The following is an 8,393-nucleotide window of genomic DNA, read 5'->3' on the forward strand; positions in this document are numbered from 1 at the left end:
CCAGGTCGATAGATATATCTAACACTCAACAGCTGGCACAAAACCAGATCAATATTTCTAGAAACACTCCCAACTACTTCACCCCACCCAAAGCTTCATTTGAAATAAAACGACTCACGTCTCTAGGTCTTTTTTTTTTTTTTGTTTTCTCTGTACTCTTCCGCATACAAGATAGGTATGTTATAGCACAACCCTGGGTTCTGTCGCGAATCACGTGGAAGGTGATGGTTGCAAGGCATTTGCTATAATAATGCTGAGCATTAAGACCAATAACTTCCAGACTGAATCTACCAGCAGGATTCAACTTCCCCAGTAGGTCTATGGTCGGTCTGACAGAGGAAAGCGGGGCAGCTGGCGTCACCTTCGGGGAGGATTTTACCGTGAAACCATACGTGATCTTTGCTGTGCAGCCGATGAAGCCAAAGGCAGAGCGCAAAGCTGAGAAACAAGAACCGAGTCCTAAGGCCTTTCTCTTCTGCTCATTAAGGTACACAAGGCAAGTAATTAGAGAACTTTTAGTGTCTCTAATCAGATCTGGTTTTATTCAGAAGGCACTGAACACCAGGCAAAGGGTCTCAAATGTTTAGACTCAAAGTCAGCGCTCCCGCCAGACTTCCAGAGTCCGCTGGCGCTGACGGCAGAGCCCGGAGCCATCCTCGGCGCCCGCGTCCCCCCTGCCACGGGGCGCTCGGCGCTCACACCACGTACCGGGCCCTTCCCAGCAGCTCTGCAGCTGTACGGTATTGTGTAACGCAGACTGGTAGGTCCAGGGTCACAGGCTTGTTTGGATGAAAACATTGGAAAGTAGAATTCCAAAAGCCGCTGAGGGTAAATAACTTCGATTTGATTTTTAAGTCACAGGCACCTGTGTAATCACACCACTATCGATGGTCAACTGTTTCCTTTCCTGCAATGCACAATACTAGCTGGAGGGGTGGGAGAAAGTCATAGCAAGACAGCGATAAATTGATTCCCCTTCATATTAAATAAGGCTTAGTAGAAAAAGCACATTTAAATATTCTTCCTTATTCCAGTACAGATCAATGCCTAATCATAATCTTACATTTATGTAAGACCATTCATCCCAAAGCGCTTTACAATGACAAACAGTTAAGAATTCTTTTACCATTGAACTGCGGCCAACTCCAGGATGCAAAGCAGCTGCCAAGTAGACAGCACGCTGCAGGGACCATGGTAAGCATCGTTCCGTAATGAAATTCAGTATGTGATCTCTATCAGTACAAACCGATACGTTGATTATTGAGGGAGGTTCAACTTGAAAGGCTCTCTCTTCTCATGCAGCCTGGAATGCAGCTCATCCACCTCGAGCCAGATGACAGATGGGGTCACCTCTCCTAGGACAGGACCCGGAGTCCCAGGGTTTGAACCTGAGAGGGAGTCCTATGATAAAAGACAGGAATTACTAAGCTATCTTGTATTTTCTGCTCCTCTCTGGCACGCAGGAGCTGGCATGCTTTTTTACAGTCAAGTAAAACGGTCATTTATTATAAATCACCCAATTACTTCGTCGTGAGAGGTCATTGTTACATATTTTATTACGTTTGCAGTCTGTGTGGTTTCTGAAAGCATACCCCAAGGAACACTGCATACCCCGAGTAAACAGCCTTTGTGTGCTGTTATTTGGATTAAGGGAGTGTCCACGGGCCGGTACAGCACAACAACTCCGGCTGCCTATTGTGCAAGAGGCTGTACCAGCCCAGCGACGCGCAGACTTCACTGTGACCGGCACCCAGGGGAGGGCAAGGGGACGGCACGGGGACGGTGGGATGGCTCCATCGGAGATCAGAGGTAAAGCCTGAACTGTGCGAGGCTGCAGAGGAGACTCCTCACTCCCCAGATGACACCAGGGGACCGAGCCGTGCCCGCTCCTGTCACTGTGGGTCACTTCTTCCTACTCCAACAGGCATTTGCAAGTCTGCGAATAGATTCAGCTCCTCAGCACACAAACTCCATCATCTCATACTTCAAGCAAGGGTTCCTCTCTGTGCCAGTGTTTCTGGATTTCTGCTGCATTATCAGGTTTTTCTCTTGCTCTGGCGTACAAAGGGGATGGAGCCTCTAGCCATGTGCCCATAAAAGGGCTACAAAGAGAACAGGTTATTCCAAACCTGCGGAGATGCAGCACTCGCAGCACTGAGATGCGCTCCTCAATTTATGCGGCACACAGGAAGGACAGGAGAGAAAAGCAGGATGCCTGCCTTGAACATCTCCTGTGAAATTAACTCCAGGTTGTTGAGGCACCACCCAAAATTCCCTCTTCTCATCAGGAAATATCAACTATGCCATGCTTTGAAAAAGCATCAGCATTTCCAAGCAGCTATTAGCCGGGGGGAGATTTTAGCTGCTTTGCTGTCTGTGGTGTCTCCTGTCATCTTGCACGCGTGACACAAGCTTAACAGAGTCTGCACTCTATTGATTTCTCATTAGACAGCACGCTTCACGTTTTCGGACAGCAATGAGGGGTGGGGGAAAAAAAAAAAAAAAAAAAAAAACCCACCACAACAGGGAACAAAGCTGGTCAAATAGAAGCCAAACAAAATCTCTGGTGCTTCACTTCTTATGTCATCTGAATGCTGACAGCTTGATGTCTCTGGGTACCGCCACACGAGGGAAATTAGCACCATAGCACTCTTCGGCACTGCCATCTGCATGTCAGCGTATGTAGAAATTTGTGCAGGCAGTTACAAAGCAAGACTGATAAAAAAGACTTGATCTTTTGCATTTCTCTGACTACGCTTATTTCCTGGAGGAAAGTGCTAATTAAAAATAACCCAGTATCGCTCCAACGTAACTGCAGCCACGCTAGGATTCTTCCCCGCTGTGCTATGGCAGAAGCTGATTAGTTCATCCCACTCCGGCATATGGCCTGGTTTGGAATAGGAAATTTCCACTAACAGAGGAGACAATGCTGGGAATACAGGTGATTCGGGACTCTCATCCTAACTTGTATGGGAACATAAGACCAAAGAGAAACCGGTCCTGTGGCTACTGGGCACACCTGACAGTTCCAGACACAAAAGCAAGCTAGTAAGGGTTACATTTTTTAAAAAAATTCATCTGATTTTGCCTCTTCCTATCATCTGTCTGCCTGTCAGAGCCAATGCCACGCTCCAGCAACAGACTGCCCTGATAAGCAAAGTGGTTTCGGGACCAAAGGACACTGAGAAAACGGGATTCAAAGCTCACACACCCCCTTTGTCTGCACCCTTTGGAGGTTTTGCCAGTAGCCGTTCTTTTATTACCAATTTATTTTTCTTCATTTTAAAAATTATAAACATATATTTAATTCTAAGACTAGCCAAGCTTCGACAAGAACAAATCTGGTCTATTCTTTCTGCTGTGCTTATAGAACGTACCCAGGAAGCTTTTTCAGCAGACGTTGGCAATGGAGGAGCCGCACGATAGTGTGCGGCAAGCTGCTTCGGATGCGAAGGGTGCCAGGCTTCTTTGTGAGTGTCGCAAGCAGACTTTGGCCTAAATTAAAAACACAGCGTGAGAAGCGAGAGACCCAAAGACATTTGAAGACAGCATAGACAGGATCTATCCCCAAAACAGGACTAAGAATGCACCTTCAAAAACCATGTACTCAAGCAAAACTAAAAAAAAAAGCTTCTATGCTACACAAAAAGTCTAAACCCTTCCAATTACAAAATTTTTACACTGCTTTAGAGCCACTTGCTTTGACCAAGTCACTTATCCTCTGGATTCCTCACTCTAAGTGGATGTAGAGAGAGAAGTAGATGGTTTTAGACCACCAGAACACCAAAGCTGCAATAGTTTCCTCACAGGGTGGTCAGTGAAGACAATGCAATCCGAGAATTATTTGGTTAAAAATGCAGATGGAATAATACAGGGTCACATTTGAGGGAAGATTGTGAAAGCTACTGCAGATTCACCCGAGCATCCGCACAGATGTTAAATGAGTGCCTGAACTGTTTGGAAAAAATTAAGCAATCTGCTCTTGTGAAAAGGCCCATCACAAGACTTTCCACAATGTCACTCTGCCTATTACTGGACCCCAGGTTGGAACTGAATTTTACTCTGTAAAGTGAATTTTACTCTGCTTCAAATTTCACCCAAAGTCCAAATTACTTTCTTTGTAGCTTAGAATTTAAAATTCAGATAAATACATTTTTTTCCATCTCACCTACAACCAGAAGGGAGGATTGATAAGTGTCAGGAAGTATGTATTCAGCAGAATATGTCGATTACTTTATTCCAGTCCTTATGGGAAATCAAAATTCAAAGACTGCTTAAAAGCACCTGGCACTGGCCACTATAAGAAACCTTTTACCTTATTAACTGGATCCCCGCTCTGATTTGATACAAACATGCCAGCGATGCATGAACTTGAATTGCTCCTTACCTTTGTGCCGCTCTGATGGAAGATTCTCAGCAAATTGAGCAGCACTTGCTGTAAGTCAACCACAAAAATCATAGGACTTAATAACAAGCAGCTTTTGGACAGTGGCAGGCACTTTGATAACAACCTGCCACTCTTCCTGCATCACTCGAGCCTCTTCTCGCTCCCGCCAGGGGGTTCAAAACATGGGCACTGATGGCTTTGGCATTAATTGTAGTGTACATTGCCAGACGTGACAACAAAGCAGCAGCACTTTCCCCTCCCGACGCCTTGCTGGTGTGTTTAAAGCAGTCACAGCTCATGGTACGCTGACGGCAAGAGGTGCCAGGTGGATCCAAGCCCGCCGTTTTCCAAAGCCCAAGGGAAAGCAGCGCAGTTATCCCCATGCTCTGTCCCTAATGATAAGTTGGATTTTATAGTCTGTGTTCTCCCTAGCCTCCCTGCAGAGATCAAAGACAGCTATGTTTGGGTGTGTGCATGCACATACATGCATGGAGAAGACAGGTTAATTATGGTCTGAAAGTTTCTCTGCTAGAAAAAGAACTGGTTCCCTCTTTGTCACTTACCTCTCCCCCACAAAAACTCACGCTGGCCCAATTTACTCCTTGAAAACAAGCTTGGATTGCAAATGACTTAGGGAGAAGAGGCATCAACCCAGTATATCTTGGCTGAAAAACATGTGCTTTGAAGAGCAGACACTCAACACCAACACAGGCTTTGATGCCATAGCACAGACCCAGCGACTTGTCTCTTAAGCTTTACCTTCCCTGTTCAGCGAGCGGTCGGATCAGCAGTCATGTTGATGGCTAGATGACTATTTAATTGGGTTGCTAAATTCATAGATGCTACTGATGGTATGATTGGAGAAAAATCACAAAACTATCATTTTCCTTTTACTGACTTGGTTACAAAAAGGGAACAGTGCTGGGAACTCACAAATGATGCCACTGGACTTTCAGCTTGGTTTGCAAGTCAAAACCCTGCCTGATAAGAGCTAGGGAGAAACATCCCTCCAGCCAAAAACTGCAGAGTTTTGACATCGTCTTCTGGCCGCTGCCAGAAAGAGAAAGGAGAACACTCTCCTGGAGGGATCGCAGCCCGACCCACTGCTTTACGTCTCAGAGGAGAGTCGGCGGGGCAACGGTGGCCACCGACAGAGAAAGCCAACCCAGGACATTCCCTGGGATGCCCTATTTCGTAGCACAGGCACCGCGCCAGCGTGGCACCTCCGTCACGGGCTGCCACACCACACAGCCGTCGGTCACGACACAGACCAACATCGAGAACGATCTTGTTTCTTTTGCCGCTGCGAGGGAGGCTGCTGTTTGCAAGACGTGGCCTCTGAGAGGGTGTAACAACGCAGTGGGAGGGAAAGTATAAAGTACAGGTTCAGTCGGGTGAATCCATCAAGCCTGCAAGGTCTGTGCACACCTTCGCAAATTGACCCCAGGTGCTGAACCAGTTGGAATGTGCTCAGGGGAAAAAGGTGTATAAAAAAAGTTGACAAGACTCACCCTTCTCTCGCTGGAGAGGTGGGGAGGCTGGCTGTGTAACGAGGGATGTCTGGGCATGCCAGTCTGAGCAAGAGAGCACGTTTGTGCCACTCGGAAGGTGGGTCTATCGCCGTGCTCCAGCAACGGCTCGTCCCTCTACCTCATACACGTCCCCTTGCCTTGGCTCACGCTTCAGGAGACAACCGTCTTTATTCCTACAGTGCACAGATACCCCAGTCCCTCGCCAGATAGCTGTCCTATGCTTCCAGAGCTCCAGTAACAGGTTTCGAATATTTTCTAAGCCAAGCAGGAGCACTTCCGCCTCCCCCACTACCTTCCAAATTTCTTTGTAAAACAGACAATCTGATTCCTTCCTCTTCCCACTTTTAAACACAAAACAGTAATTGTTTCATGCTTGACAAACTCGCCTTTTTTTTTTCTTTTTGCTTGTGTGAATTGCTGCTAGACTGTTGCCCCCAAGAGACCCCTTTCTCAGCCCCCCCAGATACCAAACTGTACCCTCAGAACCCCCTTTAGCATTCTCATGGTGTTGGTGTCCTCTGGAGGTGACAGTCTCCCCGTTGCTGAGGTCACAGAGCTTGAAATTCTGCTAAAGCTGCTACTGGAAAAGCAGCGTCATAAGATCACCACCATCACAAATCGTACCCCGCACGTCAAATGCCTTCTCCAGCTGGTGGAGTCCCACAGCCAGAGGAGGACTGCGCTTCCTTCTACCCAAGGCACGGTCTCTACAGAAGGAGGTTGGAGCACAGAATCAGCAGGGCTGGGGGTAGCACAGCAAATGCATGCGTGTGCACGTTCCATGGTGATCTGAGGGTCTTCCAGCTCTGGGGCTCAGCATGAGAGCTGTCATCAGGCCACCGAATAAAAGACACTGGCATTATGCTCAACAGATTTGCATTAAGAGTGATAACAGAAAATCCAACTGAATTTGTAACTTCAGCCAATTGTAAAGACAGAAAGGTTCCTCAACACAACACAAAGTATTTAATTCTCTGATAACAGAGTGAAATAAAGATAGCAGGGAAAAAGCAAGAGCTCACTATCAATGGAAACAGAGAAAGGGACACTGATATTTTAAGGCATTCACCTTTAGGTTATAAGCCGCTTATCTCAGACTGCTACATATGTGGTCTCCTTGGGAACCGAGTCAGACAATAAATCAGATGTGCCAACATTTATCAGAAGCTCCAACTAGCCAAAAACATCAGCTCTCCCAAGAATGCCAAAGCGGTTTTGCAAGATGCGAGGCCAAGCCTGGAGTCACTCTTGAGGCATGCAGCAGGGGTAAGAAATGCCGCTATTAAACTCAAAAGAAATATTGCTTATATTCCTGTTCCTCGTCACTGTGTCCTCCTGGAGCCACGGGCTGTGTCAGAAGCTTCAGAGGAAGGCGAAACAAGAATAATCAACCTGGCATCGTGTAGGCATGGTTAATGCGCACATCAAGACAACGTCTGCGTATCATGTGCCCAGTCAGCCACAAAAATAACCCTACTCACAGTCTGAAGCATGTAAGAGATTATTCTTGTCTTAGTCTGAACATGGAGAAAAAAAAAGTAATATATGGATAGAGAAGTGGTAGGAATAAAAACAGCCTGAGGAAAGTCAGCAAGATCAGTGCATGAATATTCTCTAACTGCAACTCTCCTGCCAGACACAAGGAAAAAAATCCAGACATTTCACATGTGCAAAACCAAACAGAAACAATCTCAACCAAATCTCTCTTTTAAACTGGTGAAAATTTCCCAACCCGTTCCAAAATGTTTAGCTGCTTATGTGTAACCAAAGGAATGTCATGGCAGGCGCTCTCGGGGCAGAGACCTCTGTCTCCTCTATAAGGGATTTGGCCAGGAATTAACTGGCAAGAGAGCAATGGAGGCAACATTGGCTGGTGGGTCTTACTTACCCAGAAATCCTGACCTCGGTGGCATCAGACATACTTTGGTGGGCACTTGACAACTGACCCATGGACTAGGAGCAAATGTCTTCAGTGTCAGGGGAGCTGGGTGAAAACAATGCCAACGTCTGCTCATGGCATGGCTTTACACATGGTCCAGAAGAGGAAAAAAAAGTCATCCCTTCCCTTGAAGGTTGTGAAATGACTCAAATAATAATTTCTTTACGAGATTTATATAAGTAAAACAGCTTACACCTGGTCTGGGCACATGCTGGCAACTGCATGGGACAGTGACAATCGCTGTCCTCGGCCATCCAAGCACAGACGTGGCACCAGCTCCCCCGGCTGTCACAGAGCCCCACGGGCAACATATTTTGGAGCCCACCTGAGCGCACCCACAGCCAGAAGAGACGGGATCGGGCGGTGTGGGCAGTGGGACCGCGGCCCCCCGCACGCTGCCAACGCGTCCGGGCCAAGCTGCGGTGCTCCTCGGGGAGAGCGCCGCACCGCAGCCCTCTCCCTCGTCCCAGCGCCTCCAGAGACGGCAAAACCCATCTCCAGCACCGGCCCCCGACCCCCAACACTGCCCCGGACC

Source organism: Charadrius vociferus, unplaced genomic scaffold (genome assembly GCF_000708025.1).
Source record: "Charadrius vociferus isolate BGI_N301 unplaced genomic scaffold, ASM70802v2 scaffold266, whole genome shotgun sequence".
NCBI classification, from domain to species: Eukaryota; Metazoa; Chordata; class Aves; order Charadriiformes; family Charadriidae; genus Charadrius; species Charadrius vociferus.